This window comes from Grampus griseus (assembly GCF_964374135.1).
Source record: "Grampus griseus genome assembly, chromosome: 6".
Lineage (NCBI taxonomy): Eukaryota > Metazoa > Chordata > Mammalia > Artiodactyla > Delphinidae > Grampus > Grampus griseus.
The window spans coordinates 27771523-27795483 of record NC_139000.1 but is presented as its reverse complement, the minus strand read 5'-3'; the positions used below and the strand labels follow the sequence as shown (position 1 = coordinate 27795483).

The window sequence follows — 23961 nt, the reverse complement described above, 5'->3', positions numbered from 1 at the left end:
GGGGCTCTATGTTCACCACACACTTGTGACGGCCACAAGGACTGCTGAGCTTCCCAGGTGACTCCTGGGACATCTGGGAAAGTGTAACTCAATCTAGCTAGGCTTCCCACTAACAGGTTTAGCTAAGGCCCTCCCAAGGCCAGAGGAACCATGAAATCTGCTTTCTCCCCATCTTCATGCCAAGTCCGAGGCGCTCCCTCTCTAGGTCTTTGCATCAGTCACCCAGGTGGATCACACTTTGCCAAAATTCAACATAGTTCCATACTCTAACCTTTTTTGTACAGCACGGCCTTGAGGAAGCCACTGTTCAAATCTTTGGCCAATTTAAAAAAAAAATTTTCCCTTCAAGTGCCACTGATATTCTAAAATTATTAATACCTAAGAATAAAATTATTAATACTCACAGCCTGCTGAACCATGACCTTCTCAAATAAGCAAAGATCATTAGTTGTAGAGAAATGCAAACTAAAACCACAATGAGATACCACTGCATACCCACTAGAACTACTGCAATTTTTAAAATTGAAAAGTGTTAGTATGTGGAGCAACGGGCACTCGCATACATTGCTTGTGGAAAAGAAAAATGGAACAGGCCCTTCGTAAAATACTCTGGTAGTTTCTTGTAAAGTCATGCACAGACTTATAGCCCAGCCATCCCATCCCAGGTATTTACCCAAAAGAAATGAGAGCATACATTCACACAAAGACCTGTATGGGAACATCCATAGAAGTCTTATATAGAATAGCCAAAACTGGAAACAATGCAAATGTCCATCAATTAGTGAATAAATTAAAATGGAGTACTACTCAGCAATAAAAAAGGACTACACCACTAATACATGCAACAGCATGGGTGAATCTCAAAAGCCTTATGCTAAGAGAAAAGAGCCAGACACAATAGACTACATACCGTATGAGTCTATGTGTATGACTTTCTGGAAAGGTGAAACAATGGGGACAGAAATCCTATCAGTGGTTGCCAGGAGGTGGGGGAGAGGACAGACCTCAAAGAAAATTGAGTGATGGAAATATTATACACCATGACTGTGGTAGTGGTTATACATATACTATATACATTTATCAAAACTCATCTAACTGTACATGCAAAAAGGCGAAATTTAACTGTATGTAAATTATATGTCAATAATTTGATCTCCCTCCCCCCAAAAAACTTGTGTTCTATGACAATAATAACATAGTCCACAAGTCAAATCATGCCTTGCAAGACCTAAGTACTGCAGAGTGTAAAGCTTGACTATTGTGTGATTCCCTAGGAAGGTAAATAGTGAATAAAATCTTCACCCCCTGTTCATTCCACAAACAACTGCAGCCTTAACTCTGCAAGGCTGCCATTAGCCACAGCAAATATTTACTGAATGCCTATATGTGCAGGTGCTGTTCCAGACACTGGAGATTCAGCAGTGAACAAAAGTGGCAAAGTTCCTGCTCTCATGGACCTTCTATTCTAGCAAGGACGTATAAAACAGACAAATAACAGTGTTGTTAAGGCAGTGGGTGATAGGAGTAATGAAGAAAAATAAAGCAGAGTAAGCAGGCAGAAAGTAACGAGGGCTGGGTAACTCCTTTCTTCAGTGAAACGAGAGTGTGCCATATGCTACTGGCAAAAGGGTCACCAAGTGACAGCTGGGATCGTGAATTCTTTTAACTTTTCCCTAAACCAAAACCTGAAATGTCAGACAGACTCAGTGATGCTGGCAAAAGAAAAAATATAGGTTCACAGAAAGCCTGGTGCCGTGGGGGAAATGACGACCCCAATCAGCACCTACTGCGCTGCTCCCCCAACCCCCTTCCTCACCAAAACATTTGGCCCTTTTGAACTTCACATGTAAGTTTCAAAGAGCATGAGAAATATAAAGAAGAAAGGAGGAAAGAGGAAGAGGCAGACATGCTAGAAAGACAAGGTGGGAGGGTTTTTTCCCACTTAGTGAAGTCAAATGGAAAAGAGGAACTACATCCCATGACTGCCTTCTACCCTCCTAGAGCATGAAATCTGTCTACAGAAACGTAGTAAGGGAAAAAAACTGCACGTGCTTACACTGCTACCCGAAACTCTTAGTTTGTGCAGTAACCAAGGGTTGGTTGGTCTTTTTCCTTCCGCAAGAACACTGTGAGCACATGAGACTGAGATTTTGTCAAAGGGTGGGAGCCAACCCTCTAGCCTGCTTGCTCCAGGAGAGGACGGTCTCCAGTGGGGACCACACAGCCGCCGTTTCTCACTGGAGCAGAGAAGTCGGCTCCACAAGGCAGAAGAGGACAACCTTGTGCAAGGCCAACCCCCAGCTGATAGAAAGAGTTCACTGTGGCTTTGGAGACCCGCTTCCACCACACCCCAATCTTATAGAGAAGCCAAGGCCCCCGAAAGCAAGTGGCCTGCCCAGACTCACCCCCTAGAGTTAGAGCTGGCCCCCAGGTTTCTCAAGAAATAACTTGTCAACAACTGTTCCCACTTTCCCACTACTATATTCCTCCTACAATTCTGCTTCTTCTTCTGAACACATTTTTCCTATCAGTTCTACCCAAAGAGTTCATACACCGCAAATATGCAGTCAGCAACTAATTTTCGTCTTCCAAAGCCAGTGGTTTTATGACAGCTATTTCTCTAAATTTTAAACAAATAAATAAGTAGATAGATAAATAGATAAATTTGTGTGTGTGTTCTTCTTTGTTAGACAAATTTCCCCACAGTCACCAGAAGTGAGATAGAAGTTGAAATCTGTGACCACAGCGATCAGCATCTCTCCTGACAAAACTGTTTCTAGATGTCTTATCTCAATAAATAACTAGCCGTTAACAAAAGCAGGAGGTGGACTTACGGCAGGATTTAACTATATCACATATGAATTGTAGTAAACATGTTGGCGGTAAAGCTCAACGAATGGCCTCTTCATGAGATGCTGATGCAAATGCAAGGATCACAGGTGTTGCTGCATCTCATCTCCAGAGAGATGTAGAGGGTCCTGAAGAATGAAGCTATGAAACCTGTAAGCCCACCAGAGCATGCTTGCTTGGAAAAGGTCTGTTCTTTAATTGCCTCTCTGAGTATATGTCTCTGGATCAGTAGCCACTCAGGGAAAAGGCTAGTGAAGTTACTGACAGTCAGAAAACCAGGCTAGAACAGGCTCATTGCACCCGTGACTGAAGACAGGACACGGCTGCCGTGGTGGAAGGAGGGGAGTCGCCCCATGGAGTCACCCCGTGATCTCTCCCAGGCTGAGCCATCAGTTTTATTAAGGCTGAAGTTAATTTGACTGCCTCAGTTTCTTTCCTGGTCTCCAGTTGCCAGTGAGCTCTCTACCTGTAAGGTCGTTGATGCTAATCCTGAAATTCTACCCCCTCGCATTCCCCAACCATATTGCAGACCCACAAACTCAGTGAAACTGTCTTTAGTTGCCACTAGACCCTTAAAGGCCTGCAGAAAGGCCGTGGGCTGGTACTCAGTGACCCCTGAAACTGCGTTCCTACTTAAACCATAACATTTTAATACTCAAATTTAAGGAGAAAGAAAGATGTAAGAAATCCTCCAAGATAAAAGTCAAGGATAAAAGGAAGCCATTCTATCACTCTCGAAGATTCCTGTCATTCTAGAAGAGGCTCTGCTATCACAATACCTGTTTAAAAAATACAGATCCAATGAATTTTATCAATTCTAACAATCTGTAACTCAAGGGGATATTTTTTTAAGTACCAAATGTATCATACTTACTTGATTATTAGTAACAATAAGTTTATAGATAACTGCACATTCTTGTTTCACCCTGAAATAGATATTCAATTTCCTGGACAAAAGTATTTGCTAATAGCTAATTTTCAAAATGAGAGTTATGACATGAATACATAAAAACGTACAGCTAGAAGAGATACATGAATACTGTACAAATCTGTAACGAGCCTTTGAGAAGCATAATTCCTCATGCTGTCAACAATTCTATTTTAAAGGAGATTCAAAAAGGGTAAATCTATTTCTATCATGTCACTGATATTTGGACAACCAAAGATCCTATTTATCACTCTCAACAGTCCAGTTGTTACCAGCTAAACCATCTCAGGACTTCTAAAACTGACAAGATCCAGGGTTTCTGAAAGCAAATCTGTCCTGTCCCCAAGTTCTTGTTTCATTGTTGTAGAATTATGGAGGAATTCTGACAAAATGTTAGAGATAACCCTTCTTCCCCTGCTGATTTCCACTAAACAAATACAGAGCAACCTTCAAAGGAAGACTTCAGCAATCAATACAACTATTTGCTTTTTCCCTGGTTGGGGATGTGTAGCATATAGGAAAAATGAACCTTTCTCCTAGAAATGAAATACCTGTCAACATTACATGTCATAGAAAAAAAAATTTTCTCAACCATAATCATAATGCCAAAGAAAGAGGGCCCTGCAGGGAAGGAACTGTCAAAGTCACAAACACCCTGAGTGATACAGAAACACAAGCAAGCCCACCTCCACGAGCAATCCTTTATTTGCGGAAAAACTTGACGGGATAATATTCCCTGTTGTCAGAGGAGGATTTTCCAAGAGAATTTTATGATAAAAGGCTTGGTGACTGTATCAACAAAACAACCACTTTGTTTGGTTTACATCTCGGAAGGGTCAACATCTTCAGATGTTCAACCTTCTCCCAGGCTAAAAAGTTTTTTTTTTTTGAATTTTTGAATTTGATTTTATTTATTTTTTTATACAGCAGGTTCTTATTAGTTATATCTATTTTATACATATTAGTATATATATGTCAGTCCCAATCTCCCATAACAGTGCTCAAAGGACTTGGGGACAGACAAACCCAAATCCCTTCACCGCCTTCTACTTCCTGCAGGCCAATGCCGCTGTGCAGCAAACTTCCCCAGATGTCCTTAAGTCTTATTTTCTTGAATTAACTGGCCCGGTAGACAGAAGGGAGGTTTTGGAGTCAGAGAAAGCAGGTTTTGAATCCTGACTCTGCTCCTCACCTGCTCTGGGACCCTAGGGATTCTGAGTCCCTGTATCCTCTCCATTAAATAGAACAAATAATGTATATAAAATATTTAGCCAGTTCCTGGAACAAAGCAAGTATCCAGCAAACGGCAGCTATTGACAATGATGAGTGCTGCTGACTTCACAGGGTAAAGCATTCATCAAGGACGGGGCACAAAACGGGCAGTTTATTAAAGGAATCTCTCTTCTCCCTTCTTTGTCCACAGACGGCATGATTTCCCCCAAGGGCTTTTCCAGAACACACTGGAACTCTCTGCAGTGCCCAGCTCAGTGGGAGATGTGAAAGGGTTACGCTGGTATCCTCATGCCACTTCTGCCATTGTTGTACCATAAACCCCTGTTTGGGGACCCCACCACCCAGTTACACTATTCTCCCACTCTGGGGGCAGTCAGCTCCTCTGTTCCATGCAGGCCGCCGTCCTCCACATCTTTAGCACCCAGCACAGTTTTCTTCTCCAGCCCACTTCCTCCAGCCTCTAGGTCAATTACCTATTTGCAATCTGGGCCTTCTAATTCCTCCATCTCTTCAGCTCTCCCTACCACGTCCTCCAGTGTACCAACTTCTCAGGTGGTCCCTGCTAAACTGCAAGCCATGTGCAGCAAGCTACGGTGTCTCAACATCTTACCATCCTCTGCCACACTGAGCCCAGAGCCCAGGACCACTTGGTGCTCGGAAACACGTGTGGAATTTGAAAGCCTCTGAAGTCAGACCTCAGGGATGAGAAAAATTAGTTAAATCAGGTTCACCATGTTAATATGTCAGAAATGTCATTGAAATACAGGTTCAGGTAGCCCAAAACCATGACAAAATTTCCAGTTGTGTTCAAAGAAACACAGGTTAAATAGGAGTACATTTAGTTTGGTTTTCCCCAAAGCCACTCTAATTTGTTGGGAAGGACATTCATTTTCATGGACTTCATGTGAGCAAAGGAGAATCTGTAATTTGCCAGACTGAGGCGCTAGAACCCCTGTAAACATGGCAGCAAACAAGTAAACATGCCAGCTAACAAGAATACCTCCCCTAGGGGCTCAGCCACTAATACAGGACTGTCAGCATTGTTCAGGTGCCTTGAACTCTAAACCCAGAGGCTCAAGTCAAGAACTCACTCAATGAAGCATATCAACACCTGGATATAATTTTTCCACCTCAACACTTTATTCCTTTTACTCTTGCCAAAACAAGTTATCTTATCTCCAGGCTCTTTTCCAGTTCTAGCTCGTAGAGTATGTGACCAAACCCAGCAACCTTCTCCAGAACCTCCTCTTTCACCAGCCAGCCAGCTCTTGAGACAGTGCAGGCACAGGTCATGTGTCCGAGATGCCTCTGTCCCTGCAGCCCAGCGGGGACCAGCTGACCAGGTAGGTGAGGATGTAGTCAGGACTCCACGGCAGGCACAGAGGTACAGGGTCTAAGCCCCGCCCTTCCAGCTTCATAAATGAACTCCTTCTCTATAACAACCAAAACACACCACTTTGCTGGCTGCCTCACTGAATTAAAGAGGAAAAAGATCACAAGTTTAAACTTACCTACCTGTGATTCTGACAAACAAAAAATGAAGGATGTTAGCCTCTTAAAAACAAATAATGGCAACATGAACTCCATTATTTGAGGTCTGGGAGGATGCTCCCAGAGGAAAATGATCTCTATTATTCCAATATTATCATAATTTTGAGTATTCCTTCTAGAAAGTGCTACTGTCATTAAGATCTGCACAAATCAAATATTTTACGTGCCAGATAAAAAAGTGCTTAAGGAAAGATGAAACTAAACTATTGAGTGGAACTCTTGCTAGCCTCTTTTTTCAACTGCGGTTGACACTGGCATTTAAAAATGCACACACTCTCATTTCCCAAGCGACCGTGTGCTAAGTGCCTACATCAGGTGAGCACAGAGTCCCCAGTGGAGCTCCACCTGAGGACAGAGTGCCTTGCTGGTCTCTGCAGCCTCCAGGGGCATATCCACTCCACTCAATGGAGGCCACTGGAACCTAGCGTCAGACAGCCAAGGAGAAAGCCACACTGTGATCATGTGAAACGCGATTGGAGTTGGAAACTGGAAAATGGCACTAATTCCACTAAATTTGCAAATCCGGCAACAGGACTGACAACTGAATAAACACCACTTGACCAAAGGCTTTCTTTACCTTGAACTCAAGGTCCTTACTATAATTAACACAATCATTAAAGTTAAAAATAAAGAAAAAAGACCTGATAAACTGCCTTTAATCACAATTAATCCTAAATGGCCAAAATTAGCATAGGGTTTGTGTACTTTTACATAAAGGAAACGGTCCCCAGGAAAGACTCAACCTTTAGGACTTCTGTGGAGGTTTCCTTCTGATTTGAAAGGAAATCAGAAGGAAATTACAAGCAAAGAGCAATGTTTATTTAAGAGAGTGAGAAAAAAAAATCCAGTTGAAAAACCTATTAAGATTCAAATTGGACCAACAGACAGAATAAATGAGGTCAGTTCAATATTCAAAGATTCAGTGCCCATTGTAAGCTGAAAGGACAGACTTATAGACCCAATTTCTTTTTTCTCTCCTAAAAGGACACTGTAAATACTACCCTAAATTCTGGTACAGTAGCGAGAAGCCTGGATTAAAGAGGCAAGAAGCTAAGATTTTAAGTTCCAGTTACTGACTGCTGGGGAGTCAATTTAGGTAAGACATTCTACCACTCTGAGCCACAGAACAGAAAACAAGCTTTTATGATAAATAGAGTGGAGTAGAAGATCTTCTGAGTCTAAGAAAACTGCCTGGAGCTTGGGTTTCAGACACGAGTTTGAACACCCAGCTCTGCCATGATCGAAGCATGTGAACCAGGAACAAATTATTTAACTAGTCTCTGTATCAGGTGCACCATCTGAAAAATGGGGCAACCTCAATATTTCCCCAAATGCAGGAAAGCTACACGAGATGAATTTAAGCAGTACTTAAATTCCACGTAGAGGGTTTTAAGGGATGGACAGGCACAGTATTAAACACTCAATCACACAATGAGAAAACACTCTTTTCAGCACTTCTTTAGCCTTTGTAAAAACTATTACATTAAGGAGAAAGTTTCTGTTTGATCTTCTCTTCAATGTCTCTTTAACACGTGCTTAATTTCCCTTTTTTAACAAAGTGAGAGCAAGTCTCAGAGTCAGTGCCTTTACAAAGCAAGTTTATTTTATAGACAGACTGTTTAAGAAATAATTTGCTTTCATTCTAATTATTTTAAAAATTACCTTTTATTTGAGACAACTGATATCAGTTTTCAATTTAGAGAACCAATATAAAGTTAACTTTAAAAATATATGTATTGATGATTACAAAAGTGTGAGTCCATTGAAATAATTTGAGGGGCTTACACGCTGCCTACCGCAGGATCCAGTGAGGAGAAAATATGGTAATGCGGGGCAAGGCCTAGCCCACGCCGAGCTCATCTACCCACGGTCGAGGGGCAAAATTTCCGTCAGTGAGGAATCAGAGTAGAGGGTACAGTGCAAACAAAAGCCGACCACGAAGCATGGCTGTGATATTCCAGAACGATGAGAAGCCAAAAAATAGCAGGAAGGGGTTCTTAAAGTAGAAATCAGAGAAAAGAGGAAAACCCATAGAGGGAGAGTCAGTTAACAGATAGTTACTGAGTCAGACTACATGCTCATCACTGGTGAGAAAATCCAGAGCAGTGGATGCCTCTTAAAGTCCAGGACAAAGCTGTCAAAATGGTCAGGCTTATGTCGAAGAACCTTGAATGCCAAGCTAAAGATCATCATGGTGGCAAGTCCTTAAAGTCTTTTGACATTTGTTCGGCACCTAGTATTTACATGGTGTTTGAAAAATATTTGCTGAAGAAATGAATTTCAGTTTAACGGTATTTTTTGTACATTAGCCATAGACAGATACACACACACACACATTTTTAAAATATTATGTCGTCCTCTTCCTTCCTTCGTCCAGTACCAGAGATCACACCTCACCCCAGCTAAGGTAAACTGCCACTTCCATCCCAAGACCCTGCATCTGGGAGTGGAGAAGAGTCTACAGTTCAATCTAAAGCCATCAGTCTGTGGGACTTACTTGGTGGTCCAGCTGGTAAGACTCTGCAGATCCCGCGTGCATGCTGCAACTAAAAGATCCCACATGCCACAACTAAGACCTGGCGCAGCCAAAATAAATAAATAGAGATAGATAGATAGAGAGATAGAGAGATTTAAAAATAAATAAATAAAGCCATCAGTCTGGGCCTTTACATTCTCTCTGCCTTTCCAAGGAAAGCTGCTGCTTCCATCAATGCTACCTTTTATGTCAAACTTGGATCATCTAAATACCAGATCCAACTGAATTCAAGCTGTCATCCCCTTGGGGACTCAAGAAAACAAGCTTGGCTTGACTCTTGGCAAAAACTATTCCCAACCTGGTATCCCACAGAAATTTTGCAAAGCAAGTGTAAATAGGGATATGAAACCCAAACAACTTCTTAGCAGTTCCTTCCCTCCTCCCATGCCTGCCCCAATCCTGAAAACTCTTGCTTCTTTTTCTTCCCCTTCTTCTTCCTTCTAGTCCTAATCTACTATGATCTATGAAACAACTAATTCAGAGCAATGCTTTAGAAAACTTTGTGTCTTGCCCATCTACCCCCAGTGAAAGTCTTCTGAGATATTTAGAAATATTTTCATAAGGTTAATCCAATTCTCATCCTTTCTTGGAGAATGAATGAGTCTTAAAAGTCAGCTTTTTTTTTCCTATCATGTATTGGCTTAACAAGACTGCAATATAAGAAGCAAAACCTATACTCAAAATGGAGATGTCCAGAATGGAGAGTCCAAATGAACATTTTGTTTCAGAGAGATTCTCCAGATGCTGAGTCAGAAATGAGACAAATGTCTCACTGTGTCTCACTACATCATGTTTGTTCCACTGAAATTTATTGAGATCAACCAACCCCTCCTTCCCTTGCATTTTGGATGAAACTCCCCTTTTGGTTCCATGATTCAAGTCTTCATCCACCTAATGCAGAGTAAACAGGCAATTCCAACATCCTCAGGCTTCTACCTTCCTCTCCTCCCACCATCTTCTTTTCTTCCATCATCACTCTCATCAAAACACTCATAAAAAAAAAAAAACCAGAAACAGAACAAAACAAACAAAAACGCTCTTTATGCATTCCCCTGGGTATTTCCATTCCACCTCTCAAAACCCACACGATCTGCTACACTAATGCTGAGCCTGTCCCTCAGGACATTTCTCTGGGCAGCTCCAATCAAAGAATCATCCTTCTTCCTGACTACAGACATAGAGTTAGAGGACGTAAAAGCTTGAATGGCTCTTTAAAAGTCATGTACTCAGCCTCTTTCATCTCATCAACCAAGAAACTATATCTCAGAAAAGTAAAATGACTTGCCCAGGGTCACATGACTCCTTAGTCTGTTTCTCAAACTACATGTGGAATATAATTACGTCAAATTGTATGTAATTATATGTAAAATTTGGAGTGTACATGCCTGTGTATATTTTTTCTTTGGAGAGAATCACAGCTTTCATCATATTCTCTATGTAGTCAAAAATCCTCTCCCAATAATTGATAGCCACTGATTAGTTTTTTTTGGGGTTTTTTTTTTTTTTGCGGTAGGCGGGCCTCTCACTGTTGTGGCCTCTCCCGTTGCGGAGCACAGGCTCCGGACACACAGGCTCAGCGGCCATGGCTCACGGGCCCAGCCGCTCCGCGGCATGCGGGATCTTCCCAGACCGGGGCACGAACCCGTGTCCCCTGCATCGGCAGGCGGACTCTCAACCACTGCGCCACCATGGAAGCCCCTGATTAGTTTTTTATATACAAAATTCTTCCTAGGAAGTGTCCCGGACTAAACACCAGTTATCATAAAACATCTTGACTTCAAGACTAGCCAAATAAAATGTTCTGACTTCCAAATGCTTCTTGGAAGTTGGATTTGGCATAGAAAATGTTGCAGTTCTAAACAAATACACACACAAAAAAAAAAGAATAAAAGAAAAGATCCTATACATAAAAGGTTATTTTGGGGTTTTTTTAAACTAAATGCTATTTTTAAGTAATTAAATTCTAAACTACTTAGTGAATTATCTCATTCTTATTTTTAAAAAATAAATTAATGTGCAAATAGAAGTAGTTTAATGTGAAATGTCACAGACTACAGCACTTTCTCAAATCACAGCTGCCTCAAGAAGAGAAATGAAGCTGAATGGAGTCAGAATTGTTTGTTCTACAACAAGTAAACTGGCCTAGGTACATACTAATATTTCTCAGTCTGCCATAAACCTAAACTTAACTAGAATTTTTCCTCATATAATTCTATTTCTAGACTACATGAATTTAAAACATTTTATAAAATGTTTTTTGTTTTTTCAGAAAAAGAATCTTTATTTCCAAATGAGCAACTAAACACACAATGGACTCAAATGGCATGTTCCTAAAATTTTCAAACCAAATCCATTTACAAGGCACAGCTTGTCTTGGAATATTTCTGATTTCCTTAGTAAGCACCTTGGTATTACATAAAGGCACTATTTTATACCTACTATGATCTACTAAAAAAACAAGCACTTTCTCATCAACACACTTTTTTCTACTTTGGATCAATACCACTTCAAAGTTTTTTTAGATTTTACCAAGCATTCTAAGCCTTTTTCAATATTTTCCATTGATAAAAAAGAGGTTTTTTTTACTTCTTTAGTAATTAATACTGTTAAATCTGATAAAATCTTTTTAGTTTTAGATAACTTCACATAAAATGTCCCACATTTTGAAACATAAAGTATTTCAGCCTTTTCAAGTTGTCCAGGTTTTAACTCTTCAAAAGGAATATTTATTAACCAGCTGTTGGTAGGATGCTTGAAGGAGCATAGAACCTTCATACCATTTGGTCGTCCTTTCTTCATTTCTTTATCAATAGGGCTCACCTTTTGAGAGACCTTAGGCATCTGCAATACTGTTTTCTGTAGTTTCGAACATGCTGTCCATTTAAATAGTTCATTAATGACACATTTTTCATCACAAATTATATTTACTTCCAATTTCCGTTCACGCTTTTTCAAAAACTCACAAGAAACTGTTTTATTACTTACTCTTGAAGCAAAATAATCCACCGTTTTGCTGTCCCATGTTTCATCAGGCTCATTCCACTTTACTCCACTAAGGAAAGAATGAACTCCTAGCTTTTCTGTGGTTATCCCAACATTTTAATTCATCTTTAGAATATAGAAAACCAACATTAGTTCCCCATTCTCTCTGACTTGTTTAAGTCAGCATTTATTGAATCCCCTTCCATATCAAGGAGGGTGAATTAAGGACTAGGAGAATGAATCAAAGCCCTCCTGGAGAAGCATACACTCAAGAAGAAGACAAATAAATGTGAACTATAACAACAACAACGAAAACAACAACAAAAACACAATTAAACCCATGACATGAATAGTGCTGTGATCCAATCCTATGGGAGCAAAAAAGAAGGGGATAATTAATTTTAACTGTGTTGGCAGGAAGGTGTGAATTCAGGAGAGCTTATGAGAAGGATGGCATTTAAATCAGGTCTTAGAGTAGATTTTCAAAATGGAAAAAGACAGGATTTCAAATTTTCCTTTGTTTTAGGAACCAAGTCTGATGCTCCTCAGAGTAAATGATCTTTGCTTTAATACAGCCTATCGTCTCAACAGAATGCAGAACAACCAAAGGCTCTACCTGAAAGCAATTTCACATGTGAGATTTCCTTCCTCTGGCTTCAGATATTTCCAAAATGTGCGTCTTTAACAACACCTATGCTGGTTACCTACCCAGGGAACTATTTGCGGTCGGAAATATCCAAACGAAAAGTGAGACTCATTTTTTGCCTTTTGCTAGTATTTCATTTGTCAAAACTTTGATATTTTAATGAAGTCCTTACCCTGCTATTAGTAAATTCATGGAAACCAGACTGCCTGGGATGCAGCCTCAGCTCCACTACTAACTTACAAACTCCATGATCAGGCTACTTACCCTGTCTATACTTCAGTTTCCCCATCTGTAATATGAAGATAATAACAGAACCCACCTCATGTGGTTCTCATGAGAATGAACTAAATTATTACGTGTGAAACGCTTGAAACAACACCCAGCATAAGGTAAATCAACAATAATGTAACTTTTTATCAAGAAGAAACCTTTCCTAAGAGTTTATTTCTAAGGTGCTACACCAATTTAATAAGAAAAAGAGTTTCCCATCCTATTTCACTTTTATTAAGCTGACTTTGAAACTGTATGTACTTTCAGAGAAAGATGCCTTAAGAAAAGGCTAAATTCGATTCCTAGACTGTAATGGCAGTAACAGAAAAACGGTTTATTTCAGAAGGTCCAAGACATAATTAGGGGTAAAACAAGCAGAAGTCATATTGTACAATAAACAATTTTAAAAATTCACCAAAATTAAGACTGACAGCTAACTAATAGTTCTCTTCCCTTTTTCTCTCCTTTTATTCATTTATTTATTTATTTATTTATTTGGCTGTGCCAGGTCTTAGTTGCAGCATGTGGGATCTTTAATTGTGGCATATGGGATCTAGTTCCCTGACAGGGGATCAAACCCGGGCCGCCTGCACTGGGAGCTCGGAGTTTTAGCCAGTGGGCCACAGGGAAATCCCTTCCCTTTTTCTTTTGTTCCTTATCCTTTTACAGCCAAATTCTCTGTCTATCCATTTTCTATGCATCACACAGGAAAAGAATTCGAGATCATCGTAGACCTATTCACAAATACTTGACTAAAACGAGAGTAAATTTTTCATTTTAAACCAAGTAAAGAATTAGAGTTGAGCAAATTTTATTGTCTATCCTTTCCATGGTGTTGCAATCCCTACACAACCAAGGTCCCAACAAGCTGAAAAGAACTTGGCTGGCCCACTCATAGCAACAAGGGAAATACAACACAGGCTGCAGATTCTGATAAAGACTAGAGCAGATGAATATACCGGAACTCAGCGAGCATCCTCACAAAGTGCTCTGCCCATGGCAACTGAAATTGTACCACCTCACTGCTTAGTGTGGGAGTCAAAGAAATCTGGGGCTCACTGGCTGGGTTCAAAACTTAGTTCTGCCACTTGCAAGCTGTGTGGCTGGGGACATGTTAGTTACCCTCTCTGTTTCTCAGTCTGCAAAATAGGGATAATAAGTGGATTTGTTGTAAAAATTAAAATAGTATTTGAAAAACATTTGTATCAGTACTTGGCACCTGGTGCTATTTAACAGTGTCTATTAAATAAATATTGCAATAACTTTGGCACTTATGATTATTTCCACATGCAAATATGAAGAAGGTTTCAGTTTCAGTGTAGCCCCTCTCCCAGAATAGTTAAATTAAAACAAATTTTCAGCAAGATCTTTAAAATTTGATACTGAGGTAATTGACCATAAGGAGCATTATACTCTTCATTATTCCTTTAACATCCAGATAGTAAATAAAAATGTATTTGGATTCGAGAGTATTTTAGAAATGTAAAAATCACACATCTATTGGTGTTTTCTAGATTCTAATAAAAGTTCATAATTAAGGAGTCTAAGATAATGTCCATTTATCTTAGGAGCTAAAAATTAAAATAGCAAAGATATTTACAATCACTCTGAATACAGCATAAGCAACTTGGTTTATGGGAAGGAAGATCCCCTAAAAAAATTTTTGATGGAAAAATATTCCAACTTCTCTCCATATAAGGTAAATACTACAGAAGATAATAAAAAGCTGTGTTGCTGAGTTTCATTCGGTTTCATTCATTTTTAATAACGTAAGCATTAAGGTTTCCTAGAGCAGAGGTTGAAAACAACCAATCCTTAATCACCCTTTTCCAATCCTAAGCTACTGTCTTACACTGTCTCACATGAACTGTAAATATGCCCTAAGTCAAAAGGTGTCCAGGGTCCCTTACAGGCCTCTATTTAGATGTAAACTGAGGGTTGAGATTTCAAATGCTCATCTGGAGGGGAGACACATATCACAGGTATTCCCTTCACAATCAGATATGTCATTCTGAACACTAGGCTGGTCCCTGCAAGGCGGCTAATGAATTACTCTGAGTACAGTAGAAATTCTTACCCCTTAAATAAACTGTGGTCATCGAAGCCTGGTCACTGATTCTACTGCTTTTTCTCGAGTAAATACTAATGTGTTCTGTGTATCCAGTGTTTTCCCAAAACTCTATCATAAATTAATGCATAAAGCATTAAAGCTCCTATAAAAGGAGCACTTGGGGAACAAGCTGACAATGAAAACTTTGTACTTGAAAATTATTATACCATCAGAAGAGGTTCTACTCCGGAAACTTCTCCATGCTTTCACACTTTCTTGCATTTGGGAGAAATGCCTCAAGAGAACGATATGAACAAAAGAAAGCCTCCGTTAATTTGTGGTAGGTATGAGGAAGATGGGCTGAAATATTAATAAAAGGGGAAATGAGAAACTAAGTACTTTTTTAGTTGGGATTTAAATTTTGTCTGAAAAGCAGATCAAAACTTGGGTTTGGGTCCCAAACTATTGTTAAAAGAACCAGTAAAACTCTGCTTTTGAACTTGCAAAATTTTGTGAGGTGTTCTTTGTGGGGAGGTGGGGACCGGGCCTTAGAAAGTGACTTGCTGATTTTCATCACCAAAGAATTTTTTTAAATATCAAATTTGTCCTCTATTATATTAATGTATATACTACTCGCTCAGTTTGTTGTGTCACTGAAAAGTGTTGCTTTTAAAAGCTGATGGTATCGCTTTTGTAGTGCTGCATTTCTTTCTCTCTCCCTTTTTCTTTCTCTCTCCTTATTTTCTTTTATCTTGTTTATTCCCTTCTTTTTGATAAGTGTTGAAAAAGAGGCACCTACACACAACCCTGGCACTGGCCCACGCCCCAAGAACCTTCCATTTAGCAACGCTCTGGGAGTTAGGAACCATTGTAACAAAACAGAATCAGACGCGCTTTCTTTCGCCTGTTCCCCAGGTTTCCTCCCAGTATGCAAACACCCGTCTTCACTGCATCTCGGTCAGGAACCCTCGAGCGACAACGCCTCGTACAGCCCGGCCTCACTCCGGCCAAGGAGCCGATTCCCAGGCCACCCGGCCAGGAGGCGCTGTGGATCAGTCCCCCCGTGGCCACCCGTAGCCGGCGCCCAGCCATCCCTCCCCCCACCGCGGAGCGCAGCCCGCCAGCGGAGCTGCGAGCTCTGCACCGCCCGCCGGGGTTACTCTCGGTCATTCCGCTACACCATCTCGCCCCAGCTTCCCCATCCGTGCCCGGCCTGAGGCTGCCCCAAGAGACAAGCAGCAAAGGGCAGGAAGATGGGGGACAGGGGAATGGGCACCTCAGCTCCAGGTTTCCTCAGGCCCTCCTTCTAAGTCTAACGTTTTTTAAAGAAACAGAACTCTCGTCGCCCCAGCTGCGTCAGGAAACCAGCTCCGGGGAGCGTACGGAGAGCGTAGAAAGGACCCAAACAAAGCCCCCGAGGCCTCAAATGAGCACTAGCGCTATGGACCCGGTTTGGTGCACCTCCTAGTCGCGTTCTTGGAGAACAAGAACGCGCCGCTCCAGTCCGGGGGCGCAGGGGACCGATCCTCAGACCAGAGTCCAACTAGCAAGAACGGAGTGGAGACTGAGGACTAGCATTTGTCCGGGTGGGCGCCGGCCGACCCGCAGCCAGAGAGGATTCCAGCCGGCTCAGGCGCTTCCAAACAAAGGGAAGAGCTCAGTGCCAGACCTGCCACTCTCCCCACTCCGGCTGCAGCGCCCCCAGAACCACCAGGAGCCCCCGATTCCACTGCGCCCCAGGTACTGCGCTCGGGTCTCCGCGCCCAAAGATGCTCCCCGGGCTCCACCGCCGGGCGAACCCTGAGCACAGCGGCGCCGCGTCTTTAGGTCGCCAGAGCTCGTCCTAGGACGTCCCCCCCCTTTTACGCCCCCCCCATTTGCGCTGCAGGAGGTGGGGACGTGGGGGGGTTCGGACTAAAGTCCCCGAAACCCAGCGCTTCTCAAAGTCTCCTCGGCCCTGAAACAAAACAATAACCCCAGCCCAAGTTTCTGGAGAGCCTCTTACCTGTTTTCCACTTTTTGTTTCCGGCTCTTTCCCCCACCCCTTGAAAAACCCTTCTGGGAAAGAAGTGGGGGAAAGGGAGCAAAGCGCCGCGAGAAATGGGCTGTGGCGGCGCTGGTCACGCGGCGCCCCCTGTTCTGCCCACCTGCGCCCGCGGAGAGAGGTGTCGGCGCCGCTCCTCCGGCCCCGGCCGCACTCACTCTTCCTCAGAATTACCGGGGTTTTGCCGCGACTAGTTCCTTTTATAGATTCCGCTGCGCTGAGCGCAGGGGTTACTATCGGTCAAAGCCTGTTCTCTCCCTCCTTCCCCGCCCCCTTTCCCGGCCTCTGTTTATGTAGTTCAGTCACTCAGCAGAAAGCACGTGGAGCCGCGCCCCGCCCCTTAAACGGGCGACGTCCTGCAGCGCGCGGGGTTGCGGGCGGAGGGTGCTGGTGGGGGTCCGCGCCCCTCGCCCCTGCCGGGACGGCCAGCACAGGACCAGCGGCAAACGCAGGGCTTGGGGCTGCGCCTAACAGAGACTCTTATCCAGGTTCAGGGCAGCGAACAGCACGAGTGGACATCGCTTCCTCTAAACTCTTGCTTTCAGCAATTTGTGTTTCCTTTGTTCATTTACTCAGTCAGAGGGACTTAGGGGGCTGAGGGAGGAGGAGGAAGGGGAAGAGACCGCGAGGCTGCAACCCCTCGGGATGCCAACCCTTTAGTCTTTTTTTCCTTTCAAGTGCCCAGGGTGTGGGAGAGGGTGGATAGTCCTCTGGACTTGGCTGGTGTTGTTTTCCACGACAAACCCTGACTTTGGAATTCAAGAGGCGACTTACTGCCTTTGGGGTTCCCAGCCTGGGCCTCCCAGATCCCCGGGAGGACCCCTGAAAAGCGTCTTGCTCCTTCTCTTAGCAAACTGGGTGGAGGAGAAAGGCCACAAAAAACCGAGCAATGTGGACCAGCCCCCTTTTTATTTTCATCATATTGGTCAGCGTCCTAGTGATAGATACACATGGCTTGTATTTAGGTTTCTACAGATTCGCAAAGTGCAGCTAGAGAATCGCAGTCTTGTAAAATTACATAACCATTCCAGTTCTCCAACTTCTTCCTCTGGCTTTGGCTTTGACAATCAGGAGCAAGACGGCCCACCACATTTGAGGAACAGAAGCAAGAGTACAAATGGAGGCCCACATACTTCAAGTCCAAATATTTAACTTATAAATCAAGCCAACCAACTGTAAAACAAGTTTCTCCTACCTGACAAAGATACCTTTGGAGCAAACTGGAAGGGAGGATTCACATTCAGACTCCTCACCCTTTGACTTAAGTTTTGTCAAGAAAGTAGTGGAGTGGGAGAGCTGGCCCCCAGCCAACTTCTCTTCCCACCCCCAGCTCCATCATATTCCAGAAGAACCTCCAGGTGTGCACGTGGGCCCCTAGCTGCACAAGCCCCTCCATGCTACAGTCCAGGCTATGATTTGAACCCAGGTCCACATGTCAGTGGTTCTGTCAACACTCAGGACGGATCCAGGGAGGGGGCCCATGCAAGCCCTGGAAGTGCACTTAGGGGCCTTACTGCAAGGAATTCTGGGGTCCCGGCAACTCATAATTGTGGTGGCCTGGCCCCTAGGTCCTGTGGACTCTTCACGCTTAGGAAGGGATGAGGTTTGAGGCAGGCCACAGCCAAGCCTTCTGCAGCCCAGGGCCCACGAGAGGAGTCCCTCTTGTCTGGGTCAAAGGACAACCCTGGTCAAGAGAATGGGTTCTGGGGTCAAATTTGACTGAACCACATGATCCACAACTTTCTGCCTCCATTTCTTTGTCCATAAAACAGAATATATATGCTCTCCCTGCCTCACAGGGGTTTTCTGAAAGCGCATTTTGTTCATTTGAGCTCCTGGGAAGAATGGCACTGTAAACAAAGAGGGTGTTGGTAGCTGACTATTGATGTCATTTTCTGGTACCAGAAAATGGCCTATAAAGATTGTCCCATGCCAAAATTTTAAAACTCCAGGTCTAGCCAAGAGCTCAAAGTAATCGTTCTGACCCTCTGGATATAAAGGAACGCTCCTGGAGGAGGTGTTACCATTCCAAGTGTGACTTATGGAAGTGCTTATGTCTATCTGACTCTCCACTCCCTGCCCACCCACCCCACCATCCACCTATCACAGTGCTTGAAATCCCACCACCAAAAGCATTCTTTCTGTAACTGAAGGCTATAGTTCTCAAGAGCACCCCCTACTAAAGTAATCCCTCAGATTGTTCTCTTGGGGAATGGGTGACAGTAAGTTCTGTACAAATGAGACAAAGATAGACTGTTGGAGAAAGGAGATGAGGCCAAGAAGGAGATGAAAGCCCCAGAGAGGACAGCCATTGATTCTGAATACACAGGTCTATGGCCCCAACGCCAAATGTGATCATTTTTAACTAAGAACAACCTATGGTATCAAGAATCTGCTCACCTCTGCAATGAATACATGAACACACCATAATGTCTGAAATATGCTTATTAGTCGTGTTGATTTCTACCAGTAAAAGAGCCCAAATCCCCAAAAAGTCTAAGTGATTTGGCCAAGGGACACAAGGACCTAAGTCTGCTGACACCAAGCCCACAACTTTGCAAGTACGACAGGCTCACATGACAAAAATACTGAATTCCAAAAGTTAGATGTTAAGAGAATGTGTCCCTTGAGAAAGTGTAAAAGCATGAATTCTCTCCCTTGAATGTCACAGGTCGATTTGTTCCAGAGTATGCTTCAGGGAGCTTTCCTCCAAGTCCTTCAATTCCTGCTAACACCAACACCAACACCAACACTCTAGGTCCCCACCCTAGCTGACCCTTTCCAAACAAGTGGAATGGCCCTTCTTTGTTGCTGTGGCTCCGGAGAAGCTGATTCTGTCAATGTAGCCTGGGTGTCTTGAAGTTCTATTCTGAGATGACCCTGGAATCTTTTAACTACAGAATTCAGGCAGCTGTGGCCTTGGAGACCCTGCTAGAGGTCATGAAGCTACAGATTTTCATTCTGTTGAGACTTTTAAATTAGGGATTACCTAAAAGGTTTTGCTTGGAAATTGCTTTGGTATATAATATCTGTTAACTTGTCTACATAAATGTACATGCACACATTATTTAAATATAAATGATTTTCACCACACATGTGTATAGCATACTGTTTGATTCCTGGAAACTCTGAAAAAAAATAGAGTATTACAGGAAGTCAATGAAGAATAGAACAGAAAATACTCTAAAAATAACTTCTCAAGCAGAATTTGTTACAATTAAGACCTAATAGCTGGACTTTTTGAGAATTCCTGGAGAACGACAGGTACCTCGAAATTAAAGAAAAAAAATAGGTAATCCTTCTTTCATGTAAAGTGGAATAAAAGGACCTACAGTTCATATTTGAGTCAGTTTAATTCCAATTCATGGTTAGAAACAAATTCTCAAGCTATAGATATTCAAACAAACAAACAAAACATACAAGGAATCACCATTATTTGTGGAGTAAACCATGTATTGCATAGGCTTTCAGTACCTACAAATTCAATATAATTGGACCAATGCAATCCCCTTCTTTATTAATGTGACTCCTATTGACATGTAGCAACATTCAAAAACATTACTGCTTCTGGACTTGAGTAGGATGTTTGTTCTGCTTCTCATTGGGATCAGCAAGTTAGTCTGGATTATAGACAGACGTATTCCCCTGAATTACTAGTTGATCAATGAGCTATAATTCTTTTTAAAAGCCAGCCATCCAACCTGCCTCCCTTCAAGCTCTCCTGCCTTTAACAGCCAAACTGCTGAAAAGATTTCATCTGTTATCCCTCCCTTTTATTTGTTCTCCAGCCCATTTCAGGCAAACTCTGGCCCCCACCACTCTCCAGATTCATTAATGACCTCCTTAAAAAGAGAGAGAGGGGTATATGTGCTTTCTTTCTTATCATTATAAAATATTTTCATGTAGAAAAACAGAAAAATACCTCAAGTGCAGAAAGACTGCTGAATGGGTAACGCTGATGACCTCCTTTAAGTCCCTGGGCTACCTGATCTCTGATATTTGACACTACCCACCACACCTTCCTTCCTGAAACAAGTTCATCTCTTTTATTTCCTGAATCTGGTTCTCTTCTGACCCTCCTGCCTCCTTAACGACTCTTTTCCTGACTCCTCTGTCCTTTTATAATGTCTCCTAATACTGGTTTTCTCTTTTTACTTTTACATGATCCACTCCCCTTGGCTTCACGTAAACCCTGTGTCGCCAGCTGTCATCTCCTTGCTGGGCTCTGGGATGGTACGCCCCCCATACATGGTGGGGCATCCAGTGGGACCAGTGGTGTGCTCGCTGCAGCTCAGAACTGCTGACTGTGTATGTATATCTCTTCCCGATTCTGCACTAAGTGACTTCCACAGGGTGAGCTTAAAATCAGCCCATGGTTTGGAATATTAACACCATCGAAATCTGATACAGTCAGGGCTTTCTTTTCTTCCTTTTATTTTATTCTTTCTTTCTTTCTTTCTTCCTTTCTTCCTTCCTTCCTTTCTTTCTTCCTTCCTTTCTTTCTTTCTTCCTTTCTTTTCTTTCTCTCTTTCTCTTTCTTCTCTCTTCTTTCTCTCTCTCTCTTTCTTTCTCTTCTTTTGGAAAGCCAATTTTAACATTTACCACCACAACACTGAATAGGACATTCTGCAACTAAACCCCATACTTATTTTTTTTATCTTCCCTTTAAATCTCCGCCCTCCATATGCATCTTATGATTTAATTTCATTTAATGACATCCTCATCCACACATTGTGGGAAATCAGAGTCATACTTGTTTGACTTTTCATCTCTCTGACCTCATCTTTCTCTTCTCATCCTAAAAAGCACCCAAGTCAGGCCAATTGAATCTCCTAAATATCTCTTAAATCTGTCCCTTACTCTCCATCCCCACTTGTCTAAATCCAAGCCAAAGGACTGGGAAACCTCCAAATTGCTATTCCTGTCTTTAGTTTCTTCCTCTTCCTATTTATCTTTCCTACCACAATGGAGTGATTTTTGCTTGAAGGGAAAAAAGCTAAGCAAGCCAACACAAAAACAAAAAGCATCTAATCATATCTTTCTCCCGTTCAAAACTTCCTATGGTTCTCCATTGCTTCCAAAGAAACAATCCCTCAAAGTCCGTTAAGAAAACCTACAAAGATCTTTGCAAACATGACACAAAAGGCCTTTGAAGCCTCCTCCATCCCCCCATCCCTATCTACCCACTCCCCCTTCCACAAACTTTCTGCATCTCTGCTCATGTAGTTTCCCTACTTGGAAATCCTTCTCATCTCCACCCCTGTCCTCCTGTGTAAGATTATTGAAGGAGAGGGATGGGATTAAATGACTAACTCTGCTGTGCTATTATTCAAGAAGCAGGAGGGACAGAGAAGAGAGAGGATTAGAGTTCATTAGATAAAAAGAAATGGGGTAGAGGGTAGATGAGAGAGAGAGAGAGAGAGAGAGAAATATTATAGGCAGATATTTTTTAAGTACTCAAATTAATAGGCAAATACCCTTAATTAATAGGGCAGACAGTACCCTTAAGTTTGAAAAGAAAATAATTGGACTCGGGATTAAAAGAAATCAAGCATTTATTGTAACAGAAGTGATGTATCTGCATTTTTCTCTCCTTACTCAGAGTGCTTTTTTGACACTTGTTAAGAATCCATATTCCTGGCTGTGATTTCTGGGATGAGGGACTGTTATTTCTTAGCCAGGAGCTTTCCTTCTCTCTGACATATTAATAAGAGGATAAGTCATTAAAAAACAAAGAAAGCCTAGGAAATGTTCCAGATTTCCCTTTTCTTTGGGGCCGCTAGAGAGGCAAGCCTCTCTTTTTCCTCTTCAGCATTTTGGAGATGATTCCTTCTGTAGTGCATGGTCTTCCCTTTGTTGTTGTCCCCTTGGTGTTCTGGTGTTGGTTTGACTCGTCCCTGCACCAGTGCCCTTCATAGCTTCTAGAACGAATGTTTGTGCCCCCTCAAAGACAACACTGTCTAGCTGTTGTGCTGTGACCAGGCCATGGAAGCAGGCCTTCATTTCCCTTCTTCATTGCCATGCTTCCAGTGACTAATGCTGTCCAGTGAAATCTGAGCAATTTCTTAGCTTGGTTACTTGTTCTGGAAACCTACCCGTGAAGAAACATCCACGGTATGTAAATTAGTGGGGATGGGCTCCATTCCCAGAGGCCTGGGGCTTCCCACAGGTCAGTTTAGCTGACCCTAAAGCTGGTTCCTCTGGATTGGCTCCGTTACTCAACAAAGCTCAGCAGGAAGTCCCCACATCTGGCTGCTTACTGCTGGGGATGGGAGGCCCTCAACACACTACTAGAATGAGAAAAGACAGCTCAATGGAGGGCCCAGTCCTGACATATAAGGAAATAAACTGAGAGGTTAAGGAAAACGGAGAGTGATGTAAAAGTGAAGATCATAAAAACTGAGGGTGGGGCTTCCCTGGTAGCGCAGTGGTTGAGAGTCCGCCTGCCAATGCAGGGGACACGGGTTCGTGCCCCGGTCCGGGAGGATCCCGCGTGCCGCGGAGCGGCTGGGCCCGTGAGCCATGGCCGCTGGGCCTGCGCGTCCGGAGCCTGTGCTCCGCAACGGGAGAGGCCACAACAGTGAGAGGTCCGCATACCGCAAAAAAAAAAAAAAAACTGAGGGCGTTAGTGGCGTGTGAATGGCCCCAACATTCTGACAGGCAACGTAGCAACATGTGTTAAGAGCTATTGACCCACTAATTTTACTTGGAGGAATTTACCCTAAGGAAATATCCAAAAATATGGTCAAAGACTTATATTCAAAATGTTTGTACTATGTTATCTCCAGGAGTGAACATTTTTAAAATAGTAAATCATCTAATGGTTAATGGTTATTAATCATCTAAGATTCTAAAATAAATTCTGGTAGAC

At 42.6% G+C, this 23961-nt stretch overlaps 1 protein-coding gene across 4 annotated transcripts in view; it reads right to left on the bottom strand.

Moving 5' to 3' along the window:
• Positions 1–17303, bottom strand: part of ABCA1 (ATP binding cassette subfamily A member 1) — a 137022-nt gene extending 119719 nt beyond the window's left edge. For 3 of the 4 annotated variants that reach the window (XM_082657619.1, XM_082657622.1, XM_082657621.1), the window contains exon 1: positions 17052–17297. The gene's annotated coding sequence lies outside the window, so the exon portion shown is untranslated. Of the gene's footprint in view, positions 1–17051 lie in introns of all 4 variants that reach the window. The other variant, XM_082657620.1, reaches the window with a different exon arrangement.
• Between the last annotated feature and the right edge of the window lie 6658 nt (positions 17304–23961).